Below are 10,000 nucleotides of genomic sequence, written 5' to 3' on the forward strand. Positions count from 1 at the left end.
GTGGAGTAGGTGAAACAAAGGAAAGGAAAGGTAAAGAAAACAAAAGAAGGAAATGAAAGGAAGGAAATGAAAGGAAAGGAAAGAAAGGAAGGGAAAGAGAAAGAAAAGAATGAAAGGAAATTTAAGATGGGAAGGAGTGGCGAAATGTCCGAGACAAAGTGAGAAGTCGAGGAGAAACAAAGGGAAGAAATGAAAGGAAAAGAAAGTAAAGAAAGAAAAGGGAGGAAAGAAGATAAAGGAAGGTAAGAAAGGTAAGGAAGGAAATGGAAGAAGTGAAGGAGTGGCGAAATGTCCGCGAGAAGGTAAGGACAGCAGTGAAGCTTACAAAGGCTGTAAACCAGTTTGTGGTGTCCGTAAATGCAGGCCTCACCAAAGGCCCATGTTAACTCCCCCTCCCCGCACTTCCGTACCGGGTGGTACTTTCTCTTTCACTACAAATGCCGTCAGTCGATTTTATTCACCTCCCAAGTAGCCAAAAGGTTAGGACCAGCTTCAGAAATTCAGAGAAATTGTATTTTTATATTTATTCTGGGTGTCTACTTGTGATGTCATTCAGAAGAGTTTCGATTGTCCCTCTGGTGGCGTCAATGGAAACGTGTGGGTTCGAGTCCCGCACCTCTCATCAATTCCCAGCAGTGATTGTGACCTGCCTAACAGTCCCCAAAGCGCATACGAGGGGAAACGTGACGGCTTCGGCCGCAGGACCTCAGCGCCTCCTGGCGTATGATGCCCCTCACCTCTGAAGAAGTTGTTCAACTCGCCTTGCGTCACGTATACGAGGTTCTTATGAGTTGCTGTTGGAGAACACCAATTCGGACATTAAGCTCAATCACTAAATATTCACTAATTCTCACTATATATATTATCTTGTGGCCTCACTTAAGAGGCCCTGCGGCTTCCTTGGACACTAAGTTGTGGGCCACTATTTTATCAATTATAAATTCCCCTCTGTAATAAATTTACCCCCTTCTGTAATAAATCTGCCCCTCAACTTGATGCATATAACAATTCACCCTATTCCTCCCACTAAAAAATAGAAAATGAAATAAATAAAAAATGAATAAATTAGACAAGAATATTTGGACCTGAGACCAAAACCTAAGTTGAATAAAATCATCTGGCACCTGGCAAGTCATCTATACAACGTGGCACGGCACGGAGGGGGGTGTGGGGGCAGGCCGGGACAGGCCAGAGACAGGAGCTATCAAGATTATAACACTTAACATCAAAGAAACTGACAGGATTTCTCGCTCAGAAAGTTAACTCAATTAAACCGAGTGCTGAAGAGGAGCGTGTCTCTAAAAAAGAAAAACAGAAAAGATCGAAAAAAGAACAAAATAAAAAAGAAAATGAAAGAATAAAAGAAAGAAAAAGAAAACGGAAAAAGAGAAAGTTTTGAAAAGAAAACGAAAAAAAAAAAACGTTGTGGCACCAACGACGATATTGGTATAAAAAAAAAAAAAAAAAAGGGAAAGGGAGAGAGGGCTGAGAAAAAAAAAGTGCGTGGTGGAGGTAGATCGAAAAGAGAAAAAAAGAAAAAAGAAAACGAAAGCTAAGGATACGAAAAAAAAAGAGTAAGGTAAAGGGGGAGAGGAAGAAAAACAACGATAATGGCGAGGCCAAAGGACGAGGGCGGCAACAAAGAGGGACTCGTAGCGAAGAAGAGTGCCAAAGTGCGCTGGCGCCACCTTTCTTTGTCGCCAAAACAACATCGTCCCGCCCCAAGAGTGCCTCAACAGAGTGCCAACGTGAGCACTGACGTGACACTAGTACTTAATGACCTTGAATGACCTGTCGTTAAGTGCCCAAGGAGTGCCACCAACGATCACCTGTTCGGGAGAGAGAGAGAGAGAGAGAGAGAGAGAGAGAGAGAGAGAGAGAGAGAGAGAGAGAGAGAGAGAGAAAGAGAGAGAGAGAAAGAGAGAGAGAGAGAGAGGGGGGGCGTTGCCCCGCGGCGCTCGTCTCTCTGCTCTCAAGCGATTTCATTCAGGGCAAAGGAAAACATTTCGCTTCGATGCTGAAGGACCTGAAGAAACATCGGCGGCCAACTAGGGCTACCCAAATTTTTTTCTTTTTCTTTTTCAATCTGACCTCGACTGACACTAAGACACAGAAGATGAAGATGTAGATGGAGAGAGAGAGAGAGAGAGAGAGAGAGAGAGAGAGAGAGAGAGAGAGAGGGGGGGGGGGAGGAGGGAGAGGGAGAGGGGGAGGAGGGAGAGAGAGGGGGAGGAGGGGAGAGAAAGTGAGGCAGGGAGAAAGTAAGAGACAGGAGAGGGAGGGAGAAAGAGAAAGAGACAAAAAAAAAAAAAAACTCTTTCCCTAAATGGCCACCACTTGACCTTCGTTCTTTCCAACCGGAGACAACGCCTACCCCCCCCTCTCTATCTCTCTCTCTTTTCCAGGACATTTTGAAATGTGTAGAAATCTTAACACATTTGTCAACATCCAATCACGGTTCCACTAATCCTGGGTTAATTACATGGCGGTTTGGCAGCCAGTGCATAGACAGAGAGAGATTTTTTCCCCGTGTTGAAACATATGGACACACACTAATCACCCAACCCAACAGAGCATATAATTTCGTTAATCCACATTAAAAGCCAATTTCAATTCTGTCTCGATTAATGTCAGTTCTGATCCATTGTAGGGTCCATTGTGTGTGTGTGTGTGTGTGTGTGTGTGTGTGTGTGTGTGTGTGTGTGTGTGTGTGTGTGTGTGTGTGTGTGTGTGCGTGTGTGTTTCACCATGGTCTTTGATCGCGTGTTGGACTTGTGATCGACAGCTATTTCCTTTCCGGAAGAGAGCTAAAAGCTCGTATATGACATATTTATGGGTAATGTTGTGACCTTTACACGCACATACACACACCCAACTCCCCGCCCACGAGAGTTGAAGTAACGACTCGCAGCGCAGCGATACTGAAATTATTTCAGCCCTGGGCGGGATTCGAACCCGGTCCGCCGTAATGACGGCCGGAACTCTACCACTGCGCCACGAGTATGTGTGTGTGTGTGTGTGTGTGTGTGTGTGTGTGTGTGTGTGTGTGTGTGTGTGTGTGTGTGTGTGTGTGTGTGTGTGTGTGTGTGTGAGTGTGTGTGTGAGTGTGTGTGTGAGTGTGTGTGTGTGTGTGTATGTGTGTGTATGTGTGTGTGTGTATGTGTGTGTACGTGCTTATCCTACATTTGTCAACAATTATACTCTATTTTCTTTGCTGATTTGTGGTTATATACTACCTAACCTATGGACTGCCTCAGCTCTCATCCGGGAAGGTAATAGCTGTGGATCAAGGGTCTAACACGTGATTGAAGACCATGGTGGTGAATCTCATACACACGCGCACACACACAATCCTGCATCAAAACAATTGCCAACAGGAAGACAACGCGAAATCCGAAGTTCGACTTCTTCCTGTTTGTTGCGTACACGAGGAAGAGGTGGAGGAGGAAGAGGAGGAGGAAGAGGAAGAGGAAGAGGAAGAGGAGGAGGAAGAGGAGGAGGAGGAGGAGAAAGAGGAGGAGGAAGAGGTGCTACTGCCCATGCTAATCAGGTTACTATTTCTTTTCTTTTTTTCCTCTTAAATAGGGTAGCCTCTACATTCCTCATGGTTGGTTTATGAGCAACCAAGAGCTCCTACGAGGAAAGGGATGCCGGAATCATCTTCCTGGCCTTATCGATATAATTTGCCTGAGATTTCCCGCGCTTATGATGGTGACAATGACAATGATGATTGAGACAGTGATGACGATGATGATGACAATGATACTAAATTAACAAAAATAGTACTACTAATAACAATATAATAATGAATAACAATATTAATAATAATAATAATAATAATAATAATAACACCACAATGACAATGACGATTGTGAAAGTCACGATAACGATGATTATGATGATGATGATACTAAAATAACAAAAATACTAATAATACATACATACATATACCAAGGCTTTTTTCCCCCTTCCAAGGGAGGTAGCCAAAAAGGGAAAGGCATAAAAACACTCCCACCCATTTCATCCCTAAATACACTCCACACCCTCCCACCCTCCCTCTCATCTGAGCACCTCCTGGATGACGGGTCATCCCTGCACCCTGCCCACCGCCCTGGGTCAGAAGCAGTGTCGCAAGACACAGTACATCCACAGCAAGGCCGCTTCAATATTAATAATAATAATAATAATAATAATAATAACACCACAATGACAATGACGATTGTGAAAGTCACGATAACGATGATTATGATGATGATGATACTAAAATAACAAAAATACTAATAATAACACAAAAATATAATAACAATATCAATAACAATAATAAAACCACATTATTAAGAATGCATCAGGTTGGGTAAAAAATGATAATGACACCATTAATAATCACAGAATTAATAACATCCAATTCTACTTTCATCATCCTTTGCAGGAATCCTTCACGATCCTTCGCTTCCCTCCCCCCCCACCCGCCCATATTGTCAGCGAAGTCACCATGGCATCAGTAGAAGACGCTGACATTACCATCATTTTCCACAAGCTTCACCCCCACTCGATCCACTATCGTCCACTCACTTCCACTTTCTAAAAAAACAATATATTATATATGTATATATTATATTATCTATATATATACATAAACAAATATAAAATAAATCAATAACGAATGAAAAATATATTAAAAAAATAAGGTATACATAAATAAAAGAATAGAAATAATTATGATAATAACATAGTAATAATAATAATAATGAATAATAATAAATAATAAAAAGGTAAAATAAATAATAATAAAATCAAAATAACGATAATTATAATATCTAAAATAAACTAACAAATCATTTAAATAAATTAAATAAATCAATAAAACAAAATGATACTAAATTGTTTGTAGGACAACTGTTGTAAGTTTACAGATGCGCTTACGTCAGGAGACACTTAGTAGCTGAGGCCCATCCTAGCAGACAATCAAATCAAACCCACTCCGCTTCGTCCTTACGGCGTCTATTCGTCATATAACCGACTCTTGTCGACCGAAACATTCTGACACCGGTTCGATCATTTTACAGAGAAGCAAACTACCCCATTGTTTAGAAGGCATTGGTTATTAGGGCAAATTCATAAGCCATTCAATGACTGTTAAGCAAATCACATTTTTACCGTAAACCTTTAGAAAACTAAATTCATTTCTTGAGTTTGATATTGATATGTTATTCATTCGAAGTTGATATAATTATTTCTTCTTTGCGTTTGGGTACAAAAAATCCGATTGGTTGGTAGGCGTCCTTGCAACATGACGTCACAGAAATAACAGAGAGAGAGAGATGGATAGATAGAAATAGAGATCGACAGAGAGAGATGGATAGATAGAAAGTGAGTGAAAGGGACAGATAGAGATAGAAAGTGAGACAGACAGACAGGCAAAGAGAGACAGAGAATGAAAAGGATATATAGAGTGCGAGATAAAGAGAGAGAGAGACAGAGTGGGGGGGAGAGAGCGAGAGAGAGAGATGCAAAGAGAGAATGAAAGGGATAGATAGAGAGTGCGAGAGAGATAAAGAGAGAGAGAGAGTGACAGAGGGAGGGAGAGAGAGAGAGAGAGAGAGATTCACTACACGTGCCCATAAACGTCAAAGCCGCGCGCCAACTTTCGCCATTTTTTATATTTCGCATTTCCGGTCTCGGATGATAAAGTTAACTGTGTTGACCTGGGGCGGTTTAACTTGAGCTCCTCGTCCCATTTCTTACTATTTAAGACCGACAGGGGTCTAAACGAGACCCCATAGGTCTTATTTGGTAGCGGTCTGGCTGGAAGAAAGCTAAGAAGAAATTATGGTCCAATATTATGAGCGAGTAAAGGATTTCAGAAAACTTTATTTTATTTTTTTATTTCTCTTGCTGGATGGTGACATGATCGGCGTCCTTTCAGCGGGAGGATTGAAATTTATATATATAAAGACAATGTTGTTAACTGCAATGTCTTTCTCTCCTCTATCTCTCCCCTCTCTCTCCCTCTGTTAGCTTAATGTTAACGCCTACAATATATATATATATATATATATATTTTTTGCTGCTAATATCAACCTTAATGTTGTAATTGTTGTGTTTATGTTGTTGATGTTTACGTTTTGTTGTTGTGTTTCATGTTGATTTTATGTTCTTGATCTTATTGCTGTTGTTGATATTCTTGTTGGTCTTGCTGGCTGTTGTAGGAAAAAAAAAAAAAGACAACGACGACAAACTACAACAGAAGATCGTAGAAACAGAAAACTCCTCTGTTGCCCAAGATAATGATGTACAAACAGGTTGTACACGACCAAAAGGGGGATGTAACAAGGATTGTATACTCTTGTACATCGCCCGAAGGCCGGGTGCTGCCTCCTGGTGGTGGAAAAAAGAACTTTTTGTTGGCTAGATTAATTGGAGGTTGTACACTCCATGGGTACAATGGTCTTTCGTAGATAGCGAAGGTTGTCCTCATGTATCTTGTCCTTAGTGACAGGACTCTCTCCCTCTCTCTTAAAAAACTTTATGGATGGAGATGACAGGTGGTAATGGACATGGAACTGCCTAGTGTAGGCCTTATGGTCTCTTGCAGTCTCCTTCATTCTTATCTTCTCTCTCTTCATGCCCGTGAAGAGAAATTCACTGACAGTTTAAAGTCTGTTGACCAAACCTGTACTGACACTGAGGAATAACATTATACACAAATAGTGCAAGCCATTTCGATATAAACACACACAAACACACACACACACACACTACGGCGTTACTCCAATTCTCGTGGACGGGGAGTTGGGGTGTGTGTGTGTGTGTGTGAAGTCACAGCATTACCCATAGATCGGTCATATATGAGCTCTGAACTCTCTTCCGGGATGGAAATAGCTGTCGATCACGAGTCCAAGACGCGATCCAAGATCATGGTGAAACACGCACACACACACACACACATACAAACAAAATAAAATAAAATAAAATGGGGGGGTTGGAGTTTGGAGAGGCAAATACTCCACATATCGGTTAGTGTTAGTGACTGAAACTCAAATATTATTTCACTAGTCAAACACCGAGTCCTAACTTCACTAGGGAGCTTCGTGTTTGCCCAAGAAGATATACGTAAAACTACAAATAGACTAATTACAGCGATGTACATATAGCTGAGTAAATAAATATTACCCCTCTATCTGGCAATACTAGCCTCGTGTCTCTCTTATATTCACATACACACACATAAAAAATACATATTATACACATACACACACATATACATACAGTATATATATATATATATATATATTTTTTTTTTTTTTTCTTATTGAAGTTCACAGCAGCTTCTGCATTCACGACTTTTTTGCTGAGTAGTTCTACATCTCTGACGATGGAACGGTGAACAATGGATAGCTCCCATAAAAGTTGTCACTGTTCCATCGTCAGAGATGTAGATAAAAAAGTCGTGAACGCAGAAGCTGCTGTGAACTTCAATCAAAATTGTCTACATGAGAACCTGCTACCTAAATACACCAATATATATATATATATATATATATATATATCATACGCGAATATACATACATCGCTCTCAATGTGTTAGGTATAAATCTATGTATATTCATGTATGCATACTCTATACACCCCCTTGATTTGTGTGCTAGTGGTGTAATAGGATCCGTGCTGTTCTCACATTCACTTAGTCGCGGGTTCAAGTCCCGCACTCCTCTCCGATTTCCAATCAGCCTATGTTATCTTCACCCAACACTCCCTAAAGCGTACAAAAGGGGCAAAGGTGACAGCTTCGACCTCAACTACTCAGCGCCTCCTGGTGTATGCGTCCGACCATCGTTTTTCTTCTTTCTCAAACAAACATCTCTGTCCTCTCTTTGTCATACATTTGTCCTCGTCCCCGTTTCCCCCCGCTCCTTTCTTTTCCTCTTACTGTTACTAACAACTATACCTACAATAGCGTGGCGGACACAGATGTTCACACACACACACGCATACATACATACACACACACACACACACACACACACACACACACACACCCGTGTGTAATATATATATATATATATATATATATATATATATATATATATATATATATATACATTGTGTGTGTGTATGTGTGTGTATGTGTGCGTGTGTATGTGCGCGTGTTTACACATACTACAGCCTTCTGTAGCGGGTGAAACTACTCCTTTGACACCAATCGTCGCCTGGTGATTTCATTCACCTCCGTGTCACGTGACACTCTCCCTCATTATCACTGACGCCAGCCGATTTCGTTCATCTCGGTGGCACTCCTCACCCCCCCGAGTCGCAAAGGGGATGTGGCACCCAGACAGCATGGCACTGCCGCAGCAGAAGTCGGCGAGTTGGCAAGGTCGTCGCCGAAACTCGCCACAGTGTCACAGACGCGACGGCGAGACTGGCACTGGCACTCGAGTGCCAGGCGCCGCCGACGCAGTGCCAGCTTCCGGGCAGACCTCTTTGGATCCCGGAAGGTCTGGAAGAAGATGCCTGGAAGGGCCCTGAAAGGTCCTTACACTAAAGATAATATTTTCAATACCTTGGATTTAAGATCTTGTAAATAATACTTTCAATAACATTGATTCAATATTTTGTAAATAATATTTTCGATAACTTTGATTCAATGTTGTGAATAATATCATCAATGCCTTTGATTCAATATATTGTCATTAACATTTTCAATACTTTTGATTCAATATGTTGTCAATATTTTCAATACCTTTGATTCAATATCCTGTAAATAATATTTTCAATACTTTTGATTCAATATCTTGTAGATAATATTTTCAATATCACTGACTAAATATGTTGTAAATAATATTTTCAATACCATTGACTCAATATCTTGTAGATATTTTCAAGAGCACTGATTCAATATGTTGTAAACAATATTTTTAATAGTATTGATTCAATATGTTGTAAATAATATTTGCAATAGTAGTGATTCAATATGCTGTAAATATTATTTTCAAGTGTCTATTCAACATATTGTAAAAAATATTTTCAATAGTATTGATTCCATATATTGTAAATATTTCCATTATTATCGATTCAATATATTGTACATATTTTCAATATACTGTAAACAAAATTTTCAATAATCATGATTCAATATATTGTCAATGATACTTTCAATAATCTGTATTAAACAATATATTGACATTGCTGGGGCAGTATTGAATACATATGCATAGGGAAATAACAATACTGAGTCTATGTTGCAGATAATATTGATACTTCTGGCCTCTTCCTAGTCGTGGGTTCGAATCCCGCATTCCTCTCAGATTCCCAGAAGTGACTGTAGTTACCTATCCCCAACAGTCCTTTTTAAGCGCATCAAAGGGGCATAGGTGACGGCTTCGGCCGCAGCTACTACACAGCGCCTCCTGGCGTAGGCTCCTCACCTTAACGGCAGATCAACTCACGTAGCTTGGAGGGGGGGGGGAAGAGTCCGTCAATTTGGGGTCGCGGTCCATGGGGTCCCTTTTCAAGCCCGTTCCTTCCACACTATGCATGACGTTACTTAGAATTAAATATCTAAAGTGTGTCATTGTCTTCAAATAGCTGGAGGAGGAACACTGTGAAGTCGACCTTGTACCCTTGAGGAGTACCCTCCCCCTAGACTTCACATCATGACGTCACTACTTGATGTCATATAACCTCATTATTTGATGACGTCATACTTTCTGACACCAGATTATTTCAATCATGTTTAGTGGAGTCCTGAGTTAAATAGTTTTGGATATCACTAACTCGCGCGTGGGAATTCAACGAACATGACAAGTTTAGTGACATCGTACGTCTGGCGGCGTGCGTGGGGTTGACATTTGTGGTTGACATTTCAGTGTTTTTATTTATTTTATTTGTTATATCTTTTTTCAGAACTTTTATTTGTCTGTTTTATTTGCTTCATATTCTTTTATAATTGTTCAGACCTTTTATCTATTTTTTGTTTCATCTTTATTTTTTTTTTATT

The 10,000-nt window shown here is 40.4% G+C and overlaps 1 protein-coding gene across 1 annotated transcript in view; it reads right to left on the reverse strand.

Annotated features, from left to right (window-relative positions):
- Nucleotides 1-10,000, reverse strand: part of LOC143021484 (neuronal calcium sensor 2) — a 618,726-nt gene that overhangs the window by 557,494 nt on the left and 51,232 nt on the right. The window lies entirely within an intron of this gene.

The sequence above is a fragment of the Oratosquilla oratoria genome, chromosome 3 (genome assembly GCF_046742065.1).
Source record: "Oratosquilla oratoria isolate Oo_2021 chromosome 3, ASM4674206v1, whole genome shotgun sequence".
NCBI classification, from domain to species: domain Eukaryota; kingdom Metazoa; phylum Arthropoda; class Malacostraca; order Stomatopoda; family Squillidae; genus Oratosquilla; species Oratosquilla oratoria.